Raw genomic sequence first — 27,296 nt, 5'->3', positions numbered from 1 at the left:
CTACAGAACATCAGTAAGGATAGCTATCAAAGATAGATCTTTCTCTTTCAAAGTTTGAGACTTCTTACAGCTCAGTTTTTTAAATGATTCTGAATCAAAATTTTGTCCTATATCTAACACACAGATTGCTTATGAGGAAGGGAGGCAGGAAGGAAGGAAGGCTGAAACCAGATAGCTATAACTCTCACTGGTCTATATGAAGACTGTTCCAAAGTAGACAGAATTTTAAAAATAAGATTTCACAGATATTTAGTCTAATTATGTGACTCTATCATGGCTCCTACAAGAGAAGCTGACAGGAAAAATAGAAGTAGCTATGAAGTTTCTGATGTCTATATAACATTATGCATGTATTCCATATGTCACTAGTAGATAATAAAATTACAGAATGTAATTGAAGATTTTTATATATTAAGGAAGTCACATTTTCTAAGCATGATAACATCGTTCCATAACATGTACCTGTTAATCTATGCACGTAGTGCTATTTATTGGGGAAATTATCATTTTTTACATGTTCCTGATCCCCCATTCTTGCTGTTGATGTTTGTATGCCCAGTTCTGTCTTCTGCTCTAAAGGAGAGAGATTTACAGGCAAAATTTAGGAAGGGAATAATAATCAGATAAAGAACTACTCAGATTCAGTTTTGTTTTCTGCTTGCTGACTTATTTCACAGGTATGGAGAGAGGGCAATTCTCTGTATTTCAAAGGACCCCTATATTCATTGGAAGGTTATTAGGAACTCTTCAAAGAGAGGATAAGGAAAAGAAAATAAGATGGCTTACATCATGTTGTTGGGCTCATCCATTTAACTCACCATTGACTACTGTAGCTGGCAGAGTTTCTTTAAAGTCTAAGGAAAAAAAATCTTCTATAATATTGTTCCTTGATCCTTTGGACTTAGGAGTGAACAGCTATGAGGCACATTTTAAAGAAAAAGAAAAGAAAAAGAAATAGCTGAGGATTACTGTGGGCAGCCCAAAACACAGTGAAATGGCTGGGTTGAGAGTTCCATATCTTTGGTTTGTGTGTCTTTTTGTATGTGTATGGCAGGGGTGTCAAACTTGATTTCATTGAGGGCCGCATCAGGGTTGTGCTTGATCTCAGTGGGCTGGGGTGGGAGTGACCAGCACGATGTCACTCATTGAGGCTCTATTTTTGGCCACGTCAGCACTCCCGGGCTCGGTTTTCGGCCATGAAGGCCTCCTGCAGCCCTCTGCCAGTGAAAAGGTAGTTTGGAAGGGCCGCATGCAGCCTCCCTGAGCTCCCTTTTCACTGGCAGAGGCACTATGGGCCAGTCCTTTGCTGTTTCCAGGGTGGGCCTGCAGGCCAGATCTAAGTACCCTGTGGGCCAGATCTGGCCTCTGGGCCTTGAGTTTGACACCCCTCAAACAAGGTAGAGGTGGTATTCAGCAGGTTCTGATTAGTTCTGGAGAACCGGTAGCGGAAATTTTGAGTAGTTCAGAGAACTGGCAAATACCACCTCTGACTGGCTCTGGCCCCATCTATTCTCTGCCTCCCATTGAGTCCCAGCTGATCGGCTGGCTCTTCTTTGGTTGCCCTGCACAGGAGAACGGAGCTGGAAAGCAGGTTAGTGGGGTGAGGAGGGAAGGGGTTTTTGCAGTATCCTTTCCCTGCCATGCCCACCAAACCACACCCACCAAGCCATGCCAGTCCCACCAAGCGACGCCCACAGAACCAGTAGTAAAAAAATTGAATCCTGCCACTGGCACAAGGGCATATTTCCCACCTTTTCCTCCCTTTGCTTCTAATGGAAAAAAATCATCTGGCCTTTGGGTGGTGACTAACAAACCTTGTTTTAACTGGAGATTAACCTGCGAGGTCCTAAATTTACTTTTCCAAAAGTCAACTGAACTTTCTTGGTGTTGGAGTGGTTTTTTTTGGAAATGTTTCCATTTCTCATCCAAGAATTTTCTTCAGTTCTTTAACTGTAGAAGCTTCTTGGATGAGAAGTGGAAACATTTTCAGGGGGAAAAAGCCAAGAAAGTCCAGTTGCCTTTCAGAAAAGCACCTTTAGGACAACCATGACCTGGATGGCTGAGAATCTCCATAGATATTTGACCGTTATGGTCTTCTGCATGAGAAGCATTTGTTTTAGCAGTGATTTCCCCACCACAGCCAATCTTAACAGAATAACAGAATTGGAAGGGATCTTTGGAGGTCTTCTAGTCCAACCCATTGCTCAGGCAGGAAACCCTATGGTTGTCCAAACTCTTCTTAAAAACTTCTAGTGTTGGAGCATTCACAGCCTCTGGAGGCAAGTTGTTCCACTGATTAATTGTTCTGTCAGGAAATTTCTCCTTAGTTCTAAGTTGCTTCTCTCCTTGATTAGTTTTCATCCATTGCTTCTTGTCTTACCTTCAGGTGCTTTGGAGAATAGCTTGACTCCCTCTTCTTCCAGTGTAATGTACAGTTGTAAATGTATTGGTTATATTGAAAGGAGATTTCCCAGTCCCCTTTTGTGTGACCTCTAGGTTCATTTCAATTCCCTCCAAGATTGCCTGGCTGAAAAAAGGCAAAAGAAAAAAAAGCAAAAAGCCTCACCCCAGAAGAACAGAAAAGAGCCAGGATTTGCATAATTTCTTGTGCTAATTTGTAATGCAGATTTAATTGTCAATTTAATTACTAGACACAGAAGCTTGTATCGTGTAGTTAAGAGGAAAATCAATCCAGCACCTATCTGCCTACTCAGCCTTTAATCTGAGAGCTAACTGATGGGCAACTTTAGATGTCCAACTACACAACCTTCTTGTGGGCTTTGCATTGGACCCAAATGGATAGTCCTTCAAATTGATCTGAGTTGCACAGAAATATCAGACATACCAACTCCAGATTCCCTGGGTCTCAAATTAGAGGGAAATGATGGCCAGACTGGACTCCAAATGACTTTCGTGTAGTGTTTGTGAGAAGATTATGGAAGGGCTTAGCCACTATCTTTCTGGGATTCTGCATTACATCTCAGTCTAGCTTACAGCCCTGAAGTTCTATGGAGCTCAGGTCTCCTATACAAAAACTAAACAAGCCTGCTTAGCTTCCAAGCCTTGTGTGAATGGGGAAATCAGACTAGTGCTTCCATTGGTGGAGGTGCAAATGTTGGCTTTGGGTAAACTGGTCTTTTGTATTTGAAACATGGAAGCAACTTGTTCTTGGGTTCCAACTGGGTTTCAATCAAGAATATAATTTTGCAGAATAATGGATGGAAACCAAACAAGGAGAGTTTCAAGCTGGAAATAAGGAGAAATTTTTTGACAGTGAGAACAATCAACCAGAAGGCAACAGAAGTTGCCTTCAGAAATTGTGGGAGCTTCATCAGTGGAAGCTTTCAAGAAGAGACTGGATTGCCATCTGTCAGAAATGGTGGGAGGTCTTCTGCTTGGGTGGGGGGGAGGTTGGACTAGACGACCTACATGGTCCCTTCCAACTCTGTTAATCTGTTAGTACTGTTAGAATTCCTTGAGTTGTCCATATCATTTCTTTTGGGCAACTTGGTGGTAGACGGGAAGGACTGAAGCAACAAAGTGCAGGAAAGACTCAGATAGAAATAAATAAAGCAGGTTTTTGTATAGCTACCATTCTGGTTCTCCTTGGGGAAAGAAACTTCCCCTTCAAATACACTCACTACATCCAGGACCAGTTTGGAAAGTGGAACAGATCAAAAGAAATAAAAACCGGGCCCAACAAGATCCAGAGGAGTGAGTAATTCAGCAGTTTGATAGGTTAGGAGAGAATCATAAGAGGCCATTTCTGGTGATCGATTGCCTTCTCTGCCTTCCCACTCCTTTCTACAGAAGCTCTTTGTCTGGATGAACCTATATCTGGGACAAGGAAATTTGCATGCAAACTTTATCCTTCTGCTTAGCCAGGGCCAGACATCCTTCATCCAACATCCCCAGAGCAATGGCTGCTCTGCAAACTAGGTGTAGCTGGGCCACTCTACTGTGTGAAGCCCATCTGCCCCGTATTTTATGGGCATGTTTCTTCCATGGACGAAGCGGGTGGGTTTATTCTCAAACCCTCCCCCTCCTCAGAATCAGCTCTGTAATTTATTAGCCGAAAAGGGGAATAGATAAAAACCATGAAGGCAGCTCAACATCTTTTCTCTTCTCTCTCTCCCTCCCTCCCTCTCATTCTCTCTCTCCATCCCTCTCCTCCTCTCTCATTTTCTCTCCCTCCCCTTCTCCCTCCCCCTCTCTCCATCCATCCCCCACTCTCTACTTCTCTCTGCCTCTCTCTCTCTCTCCATCCCTCTCCCCCTCTCTCATTCTCTCTCTCCATCCCCCTCTCTCCATCCCTCCCCCCTCTACTTCTCCCTGCCTCTCTCTCTCCGTCCCTCCCTTTCATTCTTTCTTTCCATCCCTCTCCCCTCTCTCTCATTCTCTCTCCCCTCCCCTCTCTCTGCCTCTCTCCCTCTCCATCCCTTCCCCCTCTCTCTTCCCACCCCACCATTACCCGCCACCCCAGAAGAAAAGCCTGCAGCTCCAGATAAGTGATACATCAGCCTTTCCTTCTCTCCTTTCTTCTGTCTCAAATCTACCAGATTTCACCCAAGGCAAACTGCCCTTGTTAGCTTTGCAGGGCTGAGATTTAAGCAAATGTTATCTTAGCTGTGCAATGCCAGATTGGGCCTAGAGTTTCTCATGGCTTGTGTGTTCTCTCTCTCTCTCTCTCTCTCTCTCTCTCTCTCTCTCTCTCTCTCTCTCTCTCTTCTTTGTTGCACAACTGAAAAATCCCAGTTTTTAGTTTTATTTGTCTTCTTCTATTTCATTGCACCAGTTCAGGCTTGGTCATTCATAGCAACCTGATAAATAGGAACATGCAAATCCTTCAAAGCTTGAAATGTTTCAAGTGTTTTTCAAATATTCTAAACTTGGGGGGAAGGAGAAATTCTATATTTCAGGTTTCCCCCCCAAGCTGCAAGTAAACTAAGGAGCTTTTGTTTCCATTGTTTCAAGATTTTCAACATCAAGTGTTATAGAAAGTTGACAGGGGCCTTGCTCCATCATTTTTTTTTTAATCCAAAGCGAAAAACATAGATTAGTGGACCATGCCGAGTGTACCAAAATAAAGTCGATGATTGAAAAGTCATAACAATTCCCAACAATTGAAACAATAGCCATCTGTAACATGCTTTTTTCACTTTCATTTTTTAAAAAGAAGCCAAATTATCCACTTGACTATTTTTTTAAGAGGATGGGTGGTAGATTGCTTTAGTTGGTATCATTTTTAAAATATTTTTCTGGATCTAAGATTCAAAATAAAAGAAGGGTTTCTATGATTTCACATTGTTTTCTGTGGGCAAATGCTCAAATTATTTCAAATTAGGCTGTTTTGTTCCAAGCTTAGAACAGATTAACTTTTTGTTCATAAGGCTAATTTACTCACATCGTTAAGTACCATTTAAAGACAGCAGGTTGCTAATGATTTCATATATATACAGATATACAGCATATGTATATTGTATAGTATTCACACACACACACACACACACAAAGTTCTGCTTGCTTTTTTTCTTTTGCACAGTGTGCGGGGCTGCCAAAAAAGCCAATGCAATCTTAAGTTGCATTAACAGAGGGATACAGTCAAGATCAAGTGAGGTACTCATACTACTCTATAAAGCTTTAGTAAGACCACACCTAGAGTACTGCATCCAGTTTTGGTCACCACACTATAAAAAAGATGTTGAGACTCAAGAAAGAGTGCAGAGAAGAGCAACCAGGATGATTAGAGGATTGGAGGATAAAATATATGATGAACTGTTGCGGAACTGGGCCTGGCTAGTCTAGCAAAGAGAAGAAACCAGGGGAGACATGATAGCAGTCTTCCAATATTTGAGGGACTGCCACAGAGAGGAGTGGGTTGAGCTATTTTCTAAAGCACCCAAAGGCCAGACAAAGAATAATGGATGGAAACTGAACAGGAAGAGATTCAACTTTTCCTTTCCCCCTCAGCTCTGCCAGGGTTCATATTTCTAAATATGCCAATTCCACCAATTCAACCATTTTGGGGATTCATTTCAGCCTCTGTTGGATCCTGGGCCCAGCAATTATCATTTTCCCTTCTACTAAGACCAAACAGAATTGGCTTCCCTTATAACCTGGATTCCCCCATGTGTCTTAAAGGTGAACCCCTTAACAAATGCTCCCTTTTGATTATTCCCCTTCAGGCTGTCTGGAGAGCCTGCAGGTAACTGCAAGGAGAATCTTGAAACAGAATGACAGAATAAGAGAGTTGGAAGGGACCTTGGAGGTCTTCTATTCCAACCCCCTGCTCAACTCTAGTGATCCCAGACAAGTGGTTGTCCAGTCTCTTCTTAAAAGCCTCCAGTGATGCAGTGCCCACAACTTCCAGAGGCAACCTTGTCCCACTCATTCCAATAAAAGGGAATATTTGTAGCTTAGGGTTGAAATGACAGGTCCTTGGCGGCTTCTGAGCTTGCTTGTTTTCTTGAAGATGTTTCATTACCCAGCTAGGTAACATCATCAGTTCTAGCAAGGAGTGGGATTGGCTCTAAATTTATATTCTACTGACAGGGCAAGTCACTAGAATATAAATTGAGAGCAAACCCCACTTCCTACCAGCACTGATGATATTACCTAGTTTGGGTAATGAAATGTCCCCAAGAAGACAACCATGCTCAGGAAGCACCAAGGACTCCTTGTTCTACTGATTAATTGTTCTCACTGTCCTTCTGTCCTCCTTTGCTTATCTCTCTTCTCAATCTGTCATTCTCTCCTCCTTGTTCTCCTCCACTACTCCCAATGGTCCCCTTCCCCACATTTTCTTCTTTTTTGAAAGGGACCTGGTGGGAGGCAGGCTTTCCTATCTGGCACAGGCAATGCAATCATTGGGGAAGGCTAATTTGAAGGGGGTGGATTCCCATGGGCCTATTCCCAGCTCTGTGGAAAAGAATGGGGTGAATGGAGATTGCAAACTTTTGTGGGCCAGCCATGAATGATTGGCTCAGACGTAGGTGTCTCATTAACAAGAAAGCATTCCCCTCTGCTCCCTCGGCCAATCCAGGCACTGCTTATGCTTTGGGCCCAACCTACACATGTGTGCATAAGTGCACATGTTTGTGAGAGAGTGTAGAAAGAGAGTGGGGGGAGAGCAGGCAGCAGCTTGTGCATTTCCTCTTGTTAATTAGTTCTGCATGGAAGGCTGATCTGCTGCCCATGGATATAAGGTGCCTTGGCAAAGGCGGTTTTAATAATGGAGGGGGGAGGGAGGGGAGAAGAAACGAGGGGGGTGCCAAGTCTTTAGAGAGTATATAGACTGCATGTGCATAGAATTTAGCCCTGGTGTGATAATTGAGCCGCATCCTCAAAAAATTAAAGAGAAGATAAGATTGGAGAGGGGGATTTGTTTAAAAGTGAATCTCCCCCCACCTTGAAAAGGCTAATGGAAGCTGCCATTTAGAAACTGTGCTTTGTAGAAATGTGTGTGTGTGTGGATAGATAGAGATAGAGATAGAGAGAGATGATACAGATAGAGTTAATAGATAGATGGGTAGGTAGGTAGGTAGGTAGAGATGGTAGAGATAGAGATGATAGAGATAGAGATGATAGATAAATAGAGATAGATGATAGAGATAGTTGATAGGTAGGTAGGTAGGTAGATAGAGATGATAGAGAGAAATGATAGAGAGATGATAGAGATAGAGATGAAAGATAGAGAGAGATGATAGAGAGAGATGTTAGAGATAGAGATGATAGAGAGAGAGAGTAGAGATGGTAGAGATAGAGATGATAGAGAGAGATGATATATATACAGAGATGATAGAGATAGAGATGATAGATAAATAGATAGATAGATGATAGAGATAGTTGATAGGTAGGTAGGTAGGTAGATAGAGGTGATAGAGAGAAATGATAGAGAGATATGATAGAGATAGAGATGAAAGATAGAAAGAGATGATAGAGAGATGATAGAGAGACAGTAGAGAGAGATGTTAGAGATAGAGATGATAGAGAGAGAGAGAGAGAGAGTAGAGATTATAGAGATAGAGATGATAGAGAGAGAGAGAGATGATAGATATATTTAGATTGGAGGCGGAGACTGGGATTGTGTATTCGTGTATCTGTTTGTATGTGTGCGATTATAAATGAATCGCTATTTATAAATGCTGTATGTTTCCATGCCATAATTCTAATTTTGGAGGGCACTGGGAAGGGCTGAGACAATGGAAGGAAAGGTTCTAGGATCGCTTTGTTTTCATCATCTCTTGTTCTCCATTCATAATTTTATAGGTCATTTCACACACGGAGACATATGTATGTATGTAGGCATGCAATTTTTCATGGAATACTTCAAAAGGAATAGAAAAGAGAAGCCAGTTTTTCAAAAGGAACTTTAAATTAAATGGTTATATAAGGGGACACCTAAGGTATATATGTATAAGGTGGGTTAGAATCACAGACTGAAGGACGTGGTTGTAGTAGTAACCAGGACAAGATAGACTGCATGAAAGACATTTGGGGCTTTCCACTTGGGTCCTTGTTTGGTTTTATTTAAGTTCCTCTTTCAGTAATACAGGAAGTCCTCAACTTACCACCACAATGGAGCCCCAAACTTCTGTTGTTACGTGACACATTTGTTAAGTGAGTTTTGCCCCATTTTATGGTCTTTCTTGCCGCAGTTGTTAGGTGAATCGCTGCAATTGTGAACTTAGCAACATGGTTGTTAAGTGAATCTGGAGTCCCCATTGACTTTGCTCATCAGGTCACAAAAGGAGATCAAGAGACCCTGGGACATTGCAACCGTCATAAACATGGGTCAGTTGCCCCGTGTCTGAATTTTGATCAGGTGAGGGGTTGCCACTAGACTAGCCAGGCCCAGTTCCTGTGAGAACTGGTTAAATTTAAGGACGGACATGCATATGGGCCAGTGCTGGAAACAAAGCGGGGAAATATCTCTCGTTTATTGTTCCTCTCTGAGTTTGGTGTCCTTCCCAGTGTGTGTTCCGATATCTGTGGTCATCTTCAAGCCCTTATCTTGCCTGGTTCCTTTAACCGCTTCAATGTGGTTTGTGTTGTTTTTACTCTTTATAATTTATAGGCATTTTTAGTTTAAACAGCATTTCCTCCTTTTCGTAAATGCTTGTTGGGGAGTTTTTTGTCTCCAGTCAAGGATATTTGGAGCTTGGAAGCAAAGTGAAGGAGTAAAAGGGGCTTCACCTGTTTTCATGACTGTGTTTATTTTGTATCCCACCCTGGGTCATCACATGTGGTGAGTAAAATTGGATGCAGATCACTTAGTTGGACCAGGTTTGTGGGGTGGGGTGGCTACAGGTTCGCCTGGGTTCGGGAGGACCCATTGCCTATGTTATGACTGGTTTGGAGAACCACCAAATCCCACCCCTGGCTGGCCCCTCCAACCCTGCCCCTCCCAGGAATCTCCCCATGGCCCATTTTCGATGCGAAGTTAGTACAGGGCCTGCTTGAAGGCTCGGGGAGGGGAAAAAATAGGCTTCCTGGACATTCCGGAAGTCTGGGAATGGGCCCATTTCTGGCCTCCCGATGGTCTCCGGGGCTCGGGGGAGGCAGTTTTTGCTTTCTCAGAGGCTCAAGGAAAGTCTCTGGAGCCTGGGGAAAGTGAAAACAGCCCCCCTCCCGCCATGGTGCAGGAGGCCGACTAGGCCACACCCACCATGGCCACGCCCACCCAGCAGCCAGGCAGAGAACCTGTTGCTGAAATTTTTGAAGCCCACCCCTGACAAATTTCTGCACTCGCTAGTTAAATTCGCCCAGTGAGGAAGGTGGGCCCTTTTTAAAATATGTGATAAATAACTAAATAAGGATAATGTCAGAATAAAGAGCCCTGGAAGCCAAGAGACGACATTTGGAGAACAAGGAAAGCCATCCGGCCAGCAGCCTTGCAGAGTTATTTGCTTATATTTTGCCATATTGGTACACGGCCCACTTGGTGAGATAAATGAACATCAAGAACAATGTGTGTCCTGAGCAAAGACAACCTGTAGATAGAACTATAGAAATAGGAAGCCTGGCTAAAAGGGAGATAATCAAATCTGTCCCTCTTAGATCCTTGAAAGTTTGATCAGTTGTCAAGATTTGGTAACTACAGAAGGGTTGGCCATTCCCCCCCCCCCCAGCTGTGATAGTTAAATTACAGTTCTTTGTGTACAGAAGTAGCATCCATCTGACAAGCAGATGCTGAGTACAGCAATTATGGGATGGATACGACCACCCTCCTCTGTTTTGCAAGCTTCAGTGAACTTCTGGATGCATTTTCGATGAAGTGGACATTTACACTGATCCTGAAAAACAGTTCAATCTACTGGTTGGGAGAAACCCTGAAGGCCATCCCCCCCACAAAATTCATAAGCATGTTGTCAATTTTTTTTGGCGTTGTGTTATTATCTGCATCTCCGCTATACAAATAGATAATACTCCCAGTTCATTGTGTTATCACCCAAGGAGTTTTGTGTCAGCATAATGATATGTAAATGATCACTCCTGTGTACTAAATTTCTGATTATCTGAGCATTTTTGGATATCCCCTGGCCATTTTGGAGAGATGAGATTGTACTTTATTGCAAAATGCTAGAGCAGTATTTATTAATTGGCCATTTGTAATGCTGCGATTCATATTCTCTTTGGCAACGATCCCATAGATCTTAAATTTTCCACTTGCAGTGGTTAATTCACAATTCATTATTTCAGTATTCATTATTTTCATACTTAAATAAGTGGAGATTTTAAGCTATGCACTTCAAAGCTTTACTTCACACGCAGTGAGATTTGGACTTCCAACTACAGTGGCTACGATCAAGAATATGATTTTAAGTGTAATTTTAAACAAAGGAGCCCAACAACATGAATATTCTCTAGCCTAGTGCCTTCCATTTTGTGTGCAGGGGCTACGGCTCCCTGAATTGCCAATCAGATACTCTGATGGAGGAGGCTGAATTAAATTATGTTGATCAGTTTCATGTATGTTTAAGGCTCTTGACTTATATCTCAGTGGGTCTTTAGTGGGCCTTGTTTCTAAGAAAAAAAACAACCATGTTTTAAACCTGGAATTAATTAGAATGAGAATGAGCTGTATAACATGCAGGTAGGCATCGACTTACCACTACAATTGAGCCCCAAATTTCTGCCGCTGAGCGAGACACTGGCTACATGAGTTGTGCCCCATTTTATGACCTCTCTTGCCACATTTGTGAAGTGATTCACCTCAGTTGTTAAGTTAGGAACATGGTTGTTAAGTGAATCCAGCTTCCCCATTGACTTTGCTTGTCGGAAGGTCCCAAAAGTTGATCATGTGACCTTGGGATACCTACCATCATAAATAGGAGTCAGTCGCCGAGCATCTGTATTTTGACCAGGTGACCGTGGGAATGTTGTCTAAGTCATTAAATATGGAAAATGATCATAAATCGCTTTTTTCATGCTATTTTAACTTTGAACAGTCACTAAATGAACTGTGGAAAGTCAAAGAGTACTATATCCATATCTATAGCTCTCTATAGTTTTATACTGGCTTTTCTGTCCTATAAGGACTTTTCTATTGCAGTAGTTCAAGTAGCAGAATAATGTAATTTCTTTGGTTGATTTATAGCCAATATTCTCCTCAGAAATTCATTGAGTACAGAATATCCTCCTCCTCCTATTTTATTTCTCCCTACAAAGAAGGTTAGACTTAGAGAAAGGGATTAGTCCAAAGTCACTCAGGGAAACTCTATGGCTAAGGGTGAACTCAAACCCTGATCCCCTTGAGTCTAATCCAACACCTGAACTAGTGCGGAAAGCTGTTCACTTTTAAATGTCCTGTTGCCATATGAGATTGTTTCTATTCAAGTTAACTTAGAAGAGCAGGGTTTTTTATTTTTAGTGAATTGGAATATTTTAAAATAATATTTTAAACATCTGGCAAAGCACTTCCTAAGTACCATGGACAGAGCTACAATGTTGTTGTTTTTCCTGGTTAATTTACAGCAACTTTCATTTGCTGGAGAGTAGAGTAGAGTAGAGTAGAGTAGAGTAGAGTAGAGTAGAAATTATGATGGAATGGAGTGGAGTGGAGGGGAGGGGAAAGGAAGGGAACAAAACAGAACAGAATTTTTAGAATGTCAATCCTTCTAAAATGCAGGATTATATGGAACAATGCAGTCTTAAATCCTGAATATATCTTGCATTTCTCTGGTTCCTGGGACTCATCCAAGCACCATATGCATACATTTCTAGGGTGGGTATGATGGGGGAGTTCATTCCTTCACCCATGAAAGAAAAGAACTATTAAAAAAACCCAGAGTATTTGAGTATTTATGTCAAGAATGCATGGCTTTTTTTCAAGTTGTTGTTCTAGTACCAGGCTAGAATTTACAATCCAAAAAGTAAATAACATCAGGGCAACGTTGTGGCTAATATGATGACAAAATTAGATTTAATCACATTTGAATCTAAATTAACAAATCAAGTTAATATAATTATTCCTCATGTATTTAAAAATATCCCACTTTGCTCAAAGGGAAAATTAGAATTTCGTGGCAACTTTTGAAGGGCTACAGCTTAAGGCTTTGCAAGACCTTTTGACTTCCAACTGTGGACTCTCAGTTTATGCATTGGAACCAAATAATGTTTGTCATAGGTCAAACCAGGGATGGTGAGTTGTGCAACTACAGTTCTTCTGCAGTCAATGAGGGATAAAAAGTTTGCACACTTTCTTATAAAAATGAGCATAGAAATCAAAAGTTGCACAGGAAGTTTGTGTTCTCAATTTGACAGCTTGCAATGTGCAAATACTTATTATGTTGTATGGAGGTATATTTAGCTGTGTGAACCTGCACTGGAGCAAACTTCAACACACATTATTTGATTTTTAGAAGTCTGTGGTTGTATTAGTGCCATTTTTCATTTTACTCAGGAGAATTCTGGCTTGTGTTATTTGAGCGTGCAAGGGCTACTGTATAACTTTAAGCATTCCTTCATAGATTAAATTCACATGTCAAAATGAAGAGTGTAGCTATTTTACTAGATGGAAGGAGCTTTGTGTCTTTTTTAATGCAGAGAAATATTCAGAAATATGTTTTTTAAGATGAGATAGCAGTCTCTCTGCTTCTGCTGTCTCCTGCATAACTTATAAAAAGCCAGAGCAAACATATTTCTAAATCACTTCTATGATTTATAGGTATCCTTTGGCAGTTCTCTCTCATTCTTCACATCTACAACAAATTGCAGTTCCTGCTGTTTTGAGACAGCTTAAATTCACTTTTGTGCTCTGTGGCTCTCCAAATATCATGGGACCCAAATCTTTCCAAGTTGTCTCAATTAGTTTGGACAAAGGTCAGAGATGACACAACTTTTAATGCAAAATATCTGAAGATCCTTAATTGGGGAAGACAGTCCTATACAGTTAAACTGATTTAAGGGGATTTATTTCTGCAGGGGAAATATGATGCGAGTGGCAGGTAGATGAGTGAAAAGATAAAATACAACCCAAAATTTTTTTCAGAGGAAGAAGGCCAAATGTTTTAGAGTGCTTTTATTTTTTTATTTTTTTTGGGGGAGGGGTTGTCGTGTAGTTCCTTATACATTTTCATGTTGGCTTTCCCAGATACATACATACATACATACATACATACATACATACATACATACATATGGGGATCTTTGGTTATTCGGGTTTTCTCCCATGTAAAATTGGAAGTATCTAGGCGACGTTTCGATGAAGTCTCATTCATCATCTTCAGGCTTGTGTCTTTGGCTTTGTGCTTCTCGGAGTAATGTGAGCTTGCAGCTGCTTCTTCCTTTTAACTGCTAGTGGGGGTGTGACTTGATTGGGTGGGGGCTTGGCTGTGTTCTGATTGGCAGGGGGTTGGCTGTGTTCTGATTGGCTGGGGGGTGTTCTGTTCAGGTGGGGGCTTGGTTGTGCTCAGGTTGGTCTTAGTTGCTGGGGGATTTGAGCTGGTGAGCTGTGATCTTGTTGTTTGGCTTCGCGTTCATGGTCGTGTTGTTTGGCTTCGCGTTCGTGGTCGTGCCACATCTTCATGGTGGGCGTCAAACCCGAATAACCAAAGATCCACATATAAATACCCGTGAAAACCTCAGAATATATCTATATATCTATATCTATATCTATATATATGTATATGTATATGTATATATGTATATATTGTGACCACAAAATGCATTTAACCCCTCAGGTATCAACTCAAAATGCATTTAACCTGTCAGGTTGCGTTTGTAGCTATTATGCTTGGTTAGTTGTCACAATGGTGCTTTTTTCCAAAGTGAATTGGACTGTGTTTTTTCCTTATTTGTTGAAGACATTTTGCATCTCCTCCAAGAAGCTTCTTCAGTTCCTCAGAAGTGAAATATCTTCAAGGAAAAAACAAAGTCCCGTTGCCTTTGGAAAAATGCACCTCTGGGACAACCATGACCTGGATGATTGAGAATCTGCATAGATGCTTGGCTTAATTGTTTATTTATGGATAAGAGCTAAGGTTGCCTCCTTAATTCACACCTCCTAGTGATTTCATCCCATAATTTCCATGAGCAAGACCTCCTGTAGGGTTGGAGTCCTTGTTGCAGTAGAGGGTTCTTTTACATCAGGGGTCCCCAAACTCGGCAACTTTAAGACTTGTGGACTTCAACTCCTAGAATTCTGGGAGTTGAAGTCCACAAGTCTTAAAGTTGCCAAATTTGGAGACCTCTGTTTTACATTTTAGATTTCAGTTTTCTTCAAAGACCGAGCAGGGACTAAGGTGATCCCATAGATGTTGTTGAACTACAACTCCCATCTCACATGACCGGTCATGGAACTAGTAAAAATTGTATGTAACGTGGAGACATTAAAAGTTCTTTGTTTTTAAAATGATGTATCCAAAGTAAGTATCCAAGTGCAGATGATTCGCTTCAAATCAGATAAGTCAAGGCATTAGCAGGTATATTAACTCTACTAGGCAATTCAGAAATGCCTGCAGTCTAATTCTCCCTAATGTTTGAGAAATGTTATCAGGATCTTTCTAGTAAATCAAAATAGGAGGTAATTCTCAGTTGTAACCATCCAATGCTTCCTAAATGTGATGGGTCTGTCTTTAACCATGTGCAAGTCTACACTTTTGATCAACTCTATTGTCTATCATGATTCTCTAATGAGGGGAAGAAAATCTTGTTCACCATCCTTTATGTGGATGCATCTTCCATTGATCTGTATGGTTCGGTGAGTTGGCCCTCAGTGATTTTTCACAATGTCTGGAAATCAAAGTGTTGCCAAATCCCGTTGAGTTCTAAAGTGTTGGGTAGGTGAAGAGAGAACCAAGGGCAATTTGACCAAACCTCTCTGTTGATCATGAAGTTTCTTCAAAGTGAGAAAATGAAGTACATTGAATTCCCCACAAAAACAGACAACTGGACAATGATTTGTCTATGTCCCCCCTCTTTCTTTCTCCTGTTCATTCTTTCACTGGACACAGGCTGGGCTTGTTTGCTGGACAATCACTCGCCAGGTAGAAGATCAGGGAAAGATTGCTTTGCTGGATTGATGGATGGATCAGTTGATGGATCTTCTAGTTGGGATAAAATATGTACAGTAAATGGTTCTTTTTTCATCATGTGAACAAAGCTGATTAATGAATCCATAGCAATAGAAGTGAGCTTCTTGACCCCTTAAGAGTGACATCATCTAAGGCGATGTACCCATACATAAGAAGTTGAATGAAAGCATAACTTAAGCTACATTCGGGGACTGTATTGTAGGTGTCCCCCTCTGAGGATTCAATTGTATTCTTGTCCTTGATCTTTGCTTCTGGCTGTTTTCCAATGTTGCCTTTTTGCTGAGAATCTTGTATGAACATGAGATTTCAGCGAGAAAAACAAATGTCCCAGTAAGACTCCGAGATCCCCCTTTCGACAGGTTGTTTAATTTTTTTCTATCATTTACAAAAATAAGCAGTGTAGCATTCAATAGTACAATTTTTCATCTAAGCTGGAACACACAGACAACTCCTGAGGTGTAATCTCTGGAAGAGCTCCATCTTCAGTTGCTGCTGAATGCCAGAGAGTCCTTCATGTTCTAGTTATATTCAAGTGTAAATGGCAAAAAGCCAAAAAGACATATTTTCTATGTGTTGCAATGCAACTTTTTTCCCCTCCCCAATTTTGTAGTCATGTAGACAAATATAGGCACATCAACCATTGAGAAGACTCTCTTTAGAGTGCAATTCTCCTTTGCCTGCTTTCCCCCTCCCCCCGCATATTATTCATCCAATAATCAAGGCAGATTACATCAGCCAAGAAAACACCAAATGCCAATAAAGTAGTATTATAATGAAAGTTGAATTTACAAACCTCTTTGCAATGGATGTCAGATACACTAGAAATGGTATCCCTTGAATTTACTGTAGTGTAGTTCATGCTGTTTACATAACGAAATGATTGTGATTAAGAGCCATGGTGGCACAGTGATTAGGATGCAGTATTGCAGGCTAATTCTGCCAATTGCCAGCAGTTCGATCCTGACCGGTTCAAGGTTGACACAGCCTTCCGTCCTTCCAAGGTCAGTAAAATGAGGACCCAGATTTGCAATATGCTTACTCTGTAAACTGCTTAGAGAGGGCTTAAAGCACTGTGAAGCGGTATATAAGTCTAAGAGCTATTGCTATTGTGAAAATAATGCCAGTGATGTCATTTTTAGTATTTACATAAAGACATCACCACTGATAATGTACTCACTCATTTACTGGACATTCAGCAATAATGGACCACTTCCTCCTATGGGCCTATTAAAACGCGGCTTCATTGCAAATACATTCAAAATCAGAGTCAAAATCGAACATGAAAATGAATAAAAACAATCAAAAGTTTGGGTGATCTAAGTTTTTATTGAATTTCTGCATATTGAGAGAGTGGGAGCCAAGGTCTGGTCCTCCCCCAATGAATGGGGTACCCAGAAAAAACAACAACCATTCTCACACACCCAATTATTAATTATTATTTTTCAGATTCATTGCCAGACAGATGGCCCTGCTGAGAGTCAAGTCAACTGCTCAGTATTTTAGGCTTTTATAGATCTTTACCACTTGTCCCAAAGGTGCTTTTGTTTCCAACTGGACTTCCTGTGGTTTTTTCCCCTTTGAAAACATTTCGCCTCTCATCCTAGAAGCTTCTTCAGTTCTAACTCTTCTTGGATGAGAAGCTAAACATTTTCAAAGAGAAAAAAAAACCAAGAAAACCCAGTTGCCTTTTTAAAAAAAATAAATAAATCACCTTTTGGACAACACAACCTGGATCATTGAGATTCTCCATAGACATCAATGCCACTTCCTTGCATTGTGCCCAACAGATAATGAGCTGCTGGATTCAGAATGTTGATAGGATGACTCTACCCAGTAGCTGGCAATAATCAAGCAACCACATTTTGCCCCAATTCTATCTAAAACCCAACTCTCTCTGTTGTCCTCTGCTTTCTTTTGCCACTTTGCTTCCCAATGCAATGGTCAAGTGGGGTGGGAAGGCCCCCAACACTTCCAGGGATGATGATGGCTTCAAACAGATTTGGTTTGTTCCCCCACTCTCCTGCCCCCCACTCCCCTGGCCTCTGCCATCGGTATCAGAAGCAGTGCTTATTTTCTTAATCTGGAGATAAGCGTGATGATGCAAGGAAGAGCTGCCGTTGAGCCCCGGAATGGTAACTGCCTGAGCTTCCTGGTTGCACTTTGCTGGTAGAGTGGAGCTTAAAGCCAGAGAATCAGATTCTGAGCGTGGCTTTGCATCTCCCTGTTTGCTGGGAACATAAGCGCAGGGGCAAGGACAGGAGTGGGGCTGGGTGCCTTATGAGGACTTTGCTTACAAGGTGGAAAGAAAGTGGGGAGAGGAGAGGGTTAGGGGGGGGAGAGGAACACTCGCTCCATTTCTGCAGTGACACAGATGGAGGCCTGCCAGAAGCACGCCCCATCCCTTTGAGGGTCTAGGAAGTTCCAGGGATTTGCTGTGCTAATTTCCCATAGTGGTTTATCCCGAAAGAAAAACCACCTCCAATCTAGGAGGATTTACCCCTCCTAAAATTCCCCCCTCACAAAAAAAAAAATCCAGATAGAAAAAAGGCAAGGCACCTGCTTCTATCGCCATATTATTTTTTAAAGTATTTTTTTCAGGTAAACATTGTGTTTCTTTGAAGGCCATTAACAGAATGTCCTTTGAATTCTTCCTTTGCTTCCTCCCAAGCTGTATGACCTGATTTTTAAAATTAAAAACCCGATGCCCTTCAATTTAAAACAGAGTGAAGTGATTTTTGCATGGGTTACACATGCAAAATCTTTTGTGAGCCGAAGGTTTGCAGTGTATGAGCCAGGGTTGCATGTTTTCCTGGTTGTCTGCAGAGATTCTCCGTCATCCAAGTGATGGTTATCCCAAAGGTGCTTTTTTTTTCTTCAAGAGGCAACTGGACTTTCTGCTTTTTCTTTTTGAAGACATTTCTCTTCTCATCCAAGAAGGTATTGCAAGATGGCATTATAAGAATAAAGGGTGAGAAAACCAACTCCAACGTTTTCCATCGACAAAAAGAGAAAAACATACGAAATATTAGCCTTGCTTGTATGTAACCAGTGTGCTTGGCAGCCAAATCTAGACCCTTCATATTAAAAATGTTCTTACTCAGGTCTAGCACCATGCAGTACATGGGTGGGGTGTCACTGCACAATTTATTTTTGTTTCTGGTAAAGCAGCGAGGAGATGGCTAGTGTTATAGCATTACTCATAAGATGCACGCAAAATGGAAATTGCAGGAAAATGGTAGAAGATAGAGAAAGAGAAAGATTTGTAACACAGCATCTCTACTATTTTAAAACCCTGTTTAAGACACAATGGCCCATCTCTTTATCTCCATCTCCTTATCTTTGCTGTTGCATTCACAAATGGGGGGTCAGTTAAAAAAAAGAAAAAAGAAAACCCAGCAGCCGCCATAAGTCACAGGGTGTTGTGTCTGCAAATATAAAGCAACTTAAGGTGTGTGTTTTTCTATTGTTCGAAAGCAGGCAGCCTTGCCAAGAAAAAACAGTTGTTCCTGCCCCCCCCCCCCACTAAAGCCCCAAAGCAACAGGGGGAAAGCGGTTGCCTGATTTAATTCAAAGCACATGCTGCCAATTGGAGCTTCATCCTCTAATCTTCCAAATTGGAATTCAGCCAGTAGATTTGCATCAGGTGAATGCCCTGGTGCAGGGTGGGGGGAGATGGGCCCTTCCATGCCTCAAAAACCAGGCACGCCATGCTTGGATCAGAGCAGCCTCGGTGGGTTAGGCTCCCCGCTCCTCCCTGTTAGTTTTCTGTCAGGGCCGCAAACACCGCCTTTGTGACTGAACTTGCTCTCCGAAAGGATTGTTAGGAAGTTTCCTGCCTGGCTCACTAGCCACCTTCCTTCTTTATGGATTGTGGGCCTCCCCTCTGCCTTGCAAAAAGCAAGCCAAGGTGTTCGCATCCAACTGACTGTCGTAGGAAAATTCCAATAAAGAGGAACACAGACAGACCACAAACAATAATGCTTGCTTAAAAGATTCAGAGGTTTATTTCATGAGCAATTTGAAACATGAATAGCCATCATAACATTACTTATAGTAATAACCTATTCAGTGGTGGGATTCAATTTTTTTTTACTACTGGTTCTATGGGCATGGCTTGGTGAGCGTGGCTTGATGGGCTGTAAAATCTCCATTCCCTCCCCACCCCACTAACCTGCTTTCCAGCTCCGTTCTCCTGTACAGGGCAACCAAAGAAGACCCAGCCGATCAGCTGGGACTCAATGGGAGGCAAAGAATAGATGGGGGCAGGGCCAGTCAGAGGTGGTATTGGCCGATTCTCTGAACTAGTCAAAATTTCCACTACTGCTTCTCCAGAGCTGGTCAGAACTGGCTGAATACCCACTTCTGAACCCATTGCAATGAGGTCCAGAGACAATAGCTAGGTCCAGCGAGGAATAGCTGTGGCCAGTGGCCCCAAACTCATCCCCAGACATTCTTTTTATACTTTTATGCACTCATTTCACAACTTACTTCCTTATTTTTTCTTCCTGACAGTTTCCACATATACCCGTGTACATCTCAAACCTCTATCCACCAGCTACTTTCAGTTCCTTATGTCTTGTGGTTTCGTCCTTCTATGTCCAAATATATTTATACTTTGCAAAAATTGTGTTTCACAATTAGCCATGGCTCAGCAGGATTACAAATAGCTCTGGTACATTTTGAAATCATCCTATCTAAAACTTTGGTTCATGTCTCTGTATTCTGGGGCCTGCTGTCATCCAAAAGGCCTTATTGAATCTGATAGATCAATAGCCTGTATTTTTGTTTCTCACATGACGAACAAACGGGATTGAATACAGATCCAGGGGGGAGAGGCTAATGTAAGTTGAAAACAGCTCTCTGAAAACCAGGCCCAGGATTTTTAAAAGCAACTGAATTGCACCATGAAAGGATTGGGGGTGGAGGAGAGAGAGGGAGGAGGGGGTTTGGGGGCGGAATTGTGCATGTCTTCCCTCCTGGCGTTCCACCGTCTCCTTCCAGCCATAATCAAGTCATCTCGTTCATTACGCAAGATGTTCAGGGAGGAAGCCAAGTTTCGTTAGGATTATGGGAGAAAGGAAGAATGGCTTAGCTCGATGAAACCAAAGGCTTGTCTGTGATCCGGCACCGTTCCAACAGCGGCTATTCAAATGCCTCTAACAAGCTCCCATGGCTGCAGAATGCATTCTTTGGGTTTTGTCCTCATTCAGAGGGAAGCAGTCCCCGAAAATGGAAGCTTAATTGAGCAACCAGGTCTGGCCAGCAGCTTGTTAGCCCTATCACCTGTTAAAGCATCCAATCATAACATGCCTGAACAATAGCATTTAATGCTTGGCCACCCGAACCTGTGAATGGACTGTGGGAAAGCATTGTGTTTGAGAGAATTCAAAAGTCCCATTGGGTTGTGTTTGGGCCTGCGTGGAGCTCCTAAGCAAGCTGCATCTGGCCATGTAATTGTCACGGGGGTGGGGATTTGGGGGGAGGGCGTGAAAGAGTTCCATAGCTGGCTCTGATCCAATGCTTCTATTAACCTTCCTTCGCCTCCGACCATTTTAAGTTTTCTTCTCCCTGCAGGATTTCCTCCACCAACCTCTCAACCATCTTGGGGCCTTTTTTACCTTCCTTCCAAATGATCTCCCAGGAATTGCACTGTTTTTAAAGGAGGCTGCTGTGCTTTATTCCTGCCTAGGAAACAAAAATGCCATCCTCTCGCTGCTGTCCCAAGGGTCCAGCTTCTGTTGCTGTGCGCAGTTTAGCATACTTTGCTTGCTGCCTTATTGGCAGTGATGTCCAGGATACAAAGACTTGGTCCATGGGGGGCAAATGCTCTCCTTGGGATTTTCCCAGGAGCTCCAAGCTCCTGCTGCCCCGTCTTCCTCCTTTCCTTTTTGCAAAGAGGCTGAGCTGAGCATGGTTGCTAGGGAGCTGGGAAGTGAAATGGAGACTCGCAAGGGAACAGCCCGTCCTGTCAACGTGTCTCAGCTAAACCATCGGCCGAGGAACTGTACAGCTGGGTGCGGGCTTCTCTCGCTTCTTGTCTGGAGCCTGGGAATAGCCCAGGCCTTTGAGGTTCAAGGGCAAACTTGCTATTCATTCGTTGGAGTCCTTGACATTCCTCCTCTGCCTCTTCTCTCCTCTTTTCTAGCTTGTCTAGGCATGTAAATCCCCCCTAGGGACACATTCCTGGGTGCCCCTGCTGAAACCACTCCCTCTTCTTTGGCCCCCTTCCCCCCCCATACACAAGCTGTCCCCCTCCCCAGAAGATGCTGAAGTGGGAGAGTAGATGAACAATGACCCAAGTGAAGGCTATTCAGACAAGGAGGCCCAGATCGCTTGTCTCTTGCCTCTGGCTTTCCCCTTTTCTGCATTCGCAGCCTCTCCCTGGAACCTTCTGTTCACCGACCCTTGTTTCCCAAAGCACGTCTGCTGGAAAGAGATTAGGGGCTCATTTAACTTGGGGATGGTTGATTTCCTCATTGTTTGGATGATGGTGGGAAATCGTAATTTACGATAAAGGGAAAAAATGGGAAGCGGCCCAGAATCACTGGGTTGAATGGGGCGGCAATGGAAATTGAATAAATAAAAATTAAAACGGAAATAAAAATAAAAATCCAGCTGCCTCAACCCTCCTTGGTCTCAGGGATTCTTTGAAAGAAACTTGCTCCTAAGAAGAAATAGCCATCGCTGCTTAACCGCGGCCTTAACTCTGGATCAGTGAAACAGCTAATAAAAAAAAATTTCCTGCTGGTGTGGACACATATATAACTCCTGATCATAGCTTTTTGAGATCTCTTGTTTTTCTTTAGAATAGAATATTTCCCTGGGATCTTTTTTTTTTAGGATTGGGGATGCTTTATATTTATTGTAAGGCAAGCACCATGTTCTGCTGGCTTAAGGCATTTGTCTGCCTGCCTGCCTGCCTGCCTGCCTACTTATCTATCTATCTATCTATCTATCTATCTATCTATCTATCTATCTATCTATCATCTCCATCCATCTATAAATAATTTTCTCCCCGCCCCTCCCCCTGGCCCCAGGAGCAAAGGAGGTACAATCTGTGTTGAGTTAGAGAAGAGAGAATGCAGCTTTTGCACACATTGGAGTTGGAAGTCTGGAGCAACAGAAAAGAGCACGAAAAGCACTGATTTGCATAAATAACATGTGTTTCCACATTAAAAAAAGAAGCAGTGGAGGGGGCGGGGAGTTGCAGAGGACAGAGGAAGAAAGATATCAGGGGCCAGTAAAATTGAATTGAGGCTGGAGAGAAAATAATGGGAGCAGGGATAGAGAGAAAGCAAAGGAGGGCTGGGGGGGAATGGTCAGTGTGAAAGAGGGTTTTGCTAAGTAACACCCCGGTGAGATTAAATTGTCCAGAAAGTTTGCTCCCTGTGTGTCTATGAAACGGTTGATTGGGTGAGGCGAGGGAGGAGGGGCAGGTCCCTCCTACCAGAGACCATGAATAGAAAATGGGCAAAGGGAAAAGAATCCGATTAGGCAGAAGAAGAAAAACCCTGACATTTTACTTTATTATTGGAAGGAGTTGTCAGGGGAAGCACTTTTCAATCAGAACTTCCACACTGATCCATTTCCTTTCCAAAGAAATGTGAATTGTAGCAGAGTGAGGCAGTTGCTATGGGATAACAATGATACTAATAACCCTGGTGCTCTGTGAGGCTATAGATGGGAGGCAATAGACTATTCACTTCAATTATTTACCCTACTTTTAAAAAATAGAAATGTCATATCAGTCCTAGTTCTTTCTATCCCACCTCAGAGAGATTATTCGGCAGAGGGTAGCTTGCATAGCTGGGTTTGTGCAGTTGGATGCTAAACTAAAGTAAAATTTGGTAGTGTGTGGTTCCTGATGTTAGCCTAACATGGGAAGTTGAATAAATGTCTTAAAAGAAACTTTGGTAAGCTATTTCTATATTGTTGCCAAAGAAAATTACATGGACATGTTTAGGGGATAATGATGAATTAGCCAAGATTTAGAGGAAATTTTATTGTTACTATGTTAGTTTGCGGTTCACTTGTGAGAAGCACAACATTGCGTTTAGCCATAACATTGTTCGTTGCTTGTGCATAACATGTCACACAAAATCCCAAAGTGTCTTTTTAAGAAACTTGTGCATATCCAAATTTTTATACTGCTGTAAGATTTCACAAGCATCTCATTGAATCACATGAATAATTACTATTTTTGTTTCTTTTATTTTTGTTATAGATTTGCGAGAAGGGGAAATTCAAGAACTTGGAAATGATGATGTCTCAACCAGATATGCTACAGATGAAAGCACCTTTCTCTTTTTTTTCCACCATATGGACCTGTGGTTGATTTTAACCAACCTCTCTTCAAGATGACTTGCACAGAAAATGTTTTGAGACAGCAGGCCATCCATTTTCTGCTTTGCCTACTCTCTGGCTGAGTAAAGTGGATTTTTTCATTCTTCACCTGTCCACGTTTCTTGTTTTGATCATCAAGAAAAATGGAAGTTTTCTTAAAACTCTGTTTGGAGGAGGTGGAGATGGAGGAGGAGGAGGAGGAGGAGGAGGAGGAGGAGGAGGAAGAAGAAGAAGAAGAAGAAGAAGAAGAAGAAGAAGAAGAAGAAGAAGAAGAAGAAGAAGAAGAAGAAGAAGAAGAAGAAGAAGAAGAAGAAGAAGAAGAAGAAGAAGAAGAAGAAGAAGAACTCTTGTTTTTCGTTCTTTAAAGTTGTCATTGGTTGTGCCTGTTTACATATTGTATTATAGCGCGCTGTGGCTGGTTTGCAAGATTGTGTGAGATAAGCCACTGTAATTTAGTTAAAAATTTATATAACCAGGCATACATTTTAGCCTGTATGATAGACATTGATAATTCCATTTGATTATTCAAAAGTAAGTTGGTTTGGTTGGGCTCATATACTAAAGCAAGCAATAATATGTTTGGTTTGCTTTGTCATGTTAAGTGTACTCAACCAACTATATTTAATGGAATTTAATAGGGGTTTTGTTTTCCCATGATAATCATTTGTAATAATTTTGATTGGTAAGGGTTACTCCTTATTTTCTTAGAGTCCACATTAACCCTAATGGAATTATGAAATTCTGTTTTTGCAAGACAGTTGGACACAACTGTCAATTTTGATGAGTTTTAATGGGGAATTAGACACATATCATGGAGAATAATAATCATGAACTACTTGATCTTTATGATTTGCTGAACGTCTGTGCAAGTCAGGTTAAATCCAATATGAATCATCAGTTCAAGAAATTAATCCAATATGTACATTCAAATTGGATCCTCGAATGGGATTAATTCATAACCACCTGGAGTCACCTTATAGGGGCTATGGACAGCATAAAAATTAATAAAAATAAATAAAATGGGAGAAAACCATTTCTGAACATGTGGAAGAATTTATGACTCATTGAGATTCATTTAGAACATCAAAGTTGACCATTCAATTCTCCTGACTGAACATGTTCACAGGCTTAATTTCTATGGCTAATTTTGTTTTCAGCCTTTCCCAGAAGAGAAGAACCTAACACTTTATGGCACCTTAAAGATTGCCATATTTTATGATGCCACACTGACTGTGGTCTGGGAAAGCACATGAGGATTTTGGTCATGAGGATTATAAGTCTTCTGCTGAATGAGAGGCAGACTACCCTTAAATAATATTATTTGGGAACCACATGTGGCACAATGTTATGTGCTGGTTGTGTGTTTCCCCTGTGTTTCTTGTGTGTTTCACCATGGAAATAAGATTGGTGTGCACCAACCCAGCAAGTCTAGAACATCAGAGTTGGAAGGGACCTTGGAGGTCTTCTAGTCCAACCCCTGCTCAAGCAGGAGACCCAGTACCATTCCAGAAAAGTGGCTGTCCAATCTCTTCTTAAAAGCCTCCAGTGATGAAGCAGCCACAACTTCTAAAGATTCCACTGGTTAATTGTTCTCACTGTCAGGAAATTTCTCCTTAGATCTAGGTTGCTTCTTGGTTAGTTTCCATTCGTGGCTTTTTGTCTTGCTTTCTGGTGCTTTGGAAAATAAGTTGGCCCCTTCTTCTTCTTTGTGGCAGCCCCTTGAGTATTGGAACACTGTCATGTCACCCCTAGTCCTTCTGGTTTGTTTCTGCAGCCCAACAAGACAGACACAGACTTCAGAGAGTAATTAGGACTGCAGAAAAAACAATTACTACCAACCTGCCTTCCATCGAGGACCTATACACTGCACAAGTCAAAAAGAGGGCTGTGAAAATATTTACAGATCCTTCACATCCTGGATATAAATTGTTTCAACTCTTATAGAGCACTGCACACCAGAACAACTAGACACAAGAACAGTTTTTTCCCCCGAATGCCATCACTCTGCCGAACAAATAATTCCCTCAATACTGTCAAATTATTTACTAAGTCTGCATTACTATTACTATTAATCTTCTTATCACTCCTTATCACCCATCCCCTCCCACTTGTGACTGTACGACTGTAAGTTTGTCGCTTGCATCCTTACAATTTATATTGACTGTTTCCTAGTACATATGATTGCTTATTGTACCCTATGACTATCATTAAGTGTTGTACCTGATGATTCTTGACAAATGTATCTTTTCTTTTTATGTACACTGAGAGCTTATGCACCCAGACAAATTCCTTGTGTGTCTAACCACACTTGGCCAATAAAGAATTCATTCATTCACTCACTCACTCACTCACTCATTCATTCTACATGATTCTAAATTACTTAGTTTCGGATAATAAGTGGGATATTGCCTCCATGGGGTATTGGAATTCAGCTAGGATCCACTCACCTAGCATCAGTATTTAGACAAGAATAAAGCTCTGTCTTACTATTGTTTCAATTATACTGTGGATCCAGTATGTTGTTTTTAAAATGTTCCAGCTTTAAAATAATGTCATTGAGGATACTGGTGGTATCGAGGCCTACTTTGCACACAGCTTTCATGTATTATGGTGTTAATGAAAAGTAGATAATAACATTTCATAAAAAAGAACTACATGTAAAGAAGGTTACTATCTGGGGAATCCACAGGTTTGTTCCAAGGCTTATGTTGCAACGAATGGTTGTGAAGCATTTCTGGCAGTCTAAACCAATTCAGGAATTCTAAGCTGCAATATTATATCCACTTATCTGGAAGAAATCCTCACGGAATATGATATATAATATGATGTATATCTAAGCACACATAGGATTTGAAAGCCTTTTGCTTTCAGCAAGGTTTTGGGATTCCTGCATTTCTACTTTTGACTCAGTTCCCTGTAGATTTGGGCTTCGTGCCTCTCTTTGATGTGTATTTGTTTTGAAATAAAAATTACTGTTTGATTTTACATCATTTTCTTGCTGCCATTGGCTCTTGGGATACCTCCATTTGGAATAAAAAAGTAGATTTATTCTATTGATCACTGCTACTTTGTTCTTCAGCTTAAAAAGTTGCCAAGAGAATTTACCAATCAATAAAACCAAAGTCTTTTTCTTTGGGGTTATGAACTAAAAATGTGAGCTATAGAAAGGCAGGAAAACTCCTGCAGTGCTTCATGTTAAAGTCAACTCTAACTTGCTTTCCTTTACATTCTATAGCGTTTTGCCACTCCATTCATCAAAGCTTCCAGATAAGATCATACCACATATTTTTGAAAAGCAATATATGCAAAGAAGTTCTTATTGGCAGCAATGAACATTTGTTGCGAGGAATCAGAATTGTCTCCATGATTTTAAAAGTGTCTATGAATACTAACAAATATACCTGTTTGGAGGAAGAT

At 41.5% G+C, this 27,296-nt stretch overlaps 1 long non-coding RNA gene across 1 annotated transcript in view; it reads left to right on the top strand.

The window, feature by feature from the left end:
* The window catches only part of LOC148129700 (uncharacterized), a 62,810-nt gene extending 35,946 nt beyond the window's left edge, over positions 1 to 26,864 (top strand). Inside the window, exon 3 of the long non-coding RNA XR_015750794.1 lies at positions 23,761 to 26,864. This is a non-coding gene — a long non-coding RNA (uncharacterized LOC148129700). The remainder of the gene's footprint in view (positions 1 to 23,760) is intronic.
* The last annotated feature ends 432 nt before the right edge of the window (positions 26,865 to 27,296 follow it).

The sequence above is a fragment of the Notechis scutatus genome, chromosome 11, assembly GCF_049901735.1.
Source record: "Notechis scutatus isolate UNSWTSFEM ecotype Mainland chromosome 11, rNotScu1.2, whole genome shotgun sequence".
Taxonomy (NCBI): Eukaryota; Metazoa; Chordata; class Lepidosauria; order Squamata; family Elapidae; genus Notechis; species Notechis scutatus.
Note: the sequence above shows the minus strand (reverse complement) of the source record. Positions and strands in the feature narration are given on the sequence as shown.